Below are 646 nucleotides of genomic sequence, written 5' to 3' on the forward strand. Positions count from 1 at the left end.
GGAGAATCTGCAGACACCAAACAGAAAAGTTTTGGAGTTAAATCTGGATGGATCGCTGTAAAACTGCACCAATATTTCAGAATATCTTGTTTTTTACAGCAGCTTCCATCATGTTTGTTCATTAGTCCCAATCTTCCTGGTAGAAATAGTGATAAAAATCCCCTTAGCAGTTTTGTTGTGTTGGGATGCCTGATGCTGCCACCATCAAACCAGCATTATTTAAATGGATCCTTCATCCCAGCCGTAAAGAATTGCTTCAGTTTTTTTTATTTTGGTTTCACTGGAAACCCGAGTTGTCCAGAAACTGTTGGGTCCTTTAAATGAGGAATAAAAACATTATTATTTTTCAGCAGCTTTTGAAAACAGTGTCTCTAATTAACTTTATCCTGGTGAGTTAATGAAGCAACAGATTTCAAATTTAATTAGCATTTTAACATTTTTATTGCATTTTCAGCAACACTTTGTAAAGTTTAGAGAGTTTTTTTAGTTGCCTTCTTTATTAATTTTGCTATAATAAATTTCCTTTTCAATGCAACACTTGACTGTAATTATCCTGGCATGAAGGAAGATGTTTAATAATTCTTCCATTTCCCATCAGCAGTGGGTGTTGTTGCAGTAAATAACATTCCTGGTTGCTTTTTGACAT

This window comes from Poecilia latipinna, unplaced genomic scaffold, assembly GCF_001443285.1.
Source record: "Poecilia latipinna isolate Pla-1442-1.1 unplaced genomic scaffold, P_latipinna-1.0 Scaffold1616, whole genome shotgun sequence".
Classification (NCBI taxonomy): Eukaryota; Metazoa; Chordata; class Actinopteri; order Cyprinodontiformes; family Poeciliidae; genus Poecilia; species Poecilia latipinna.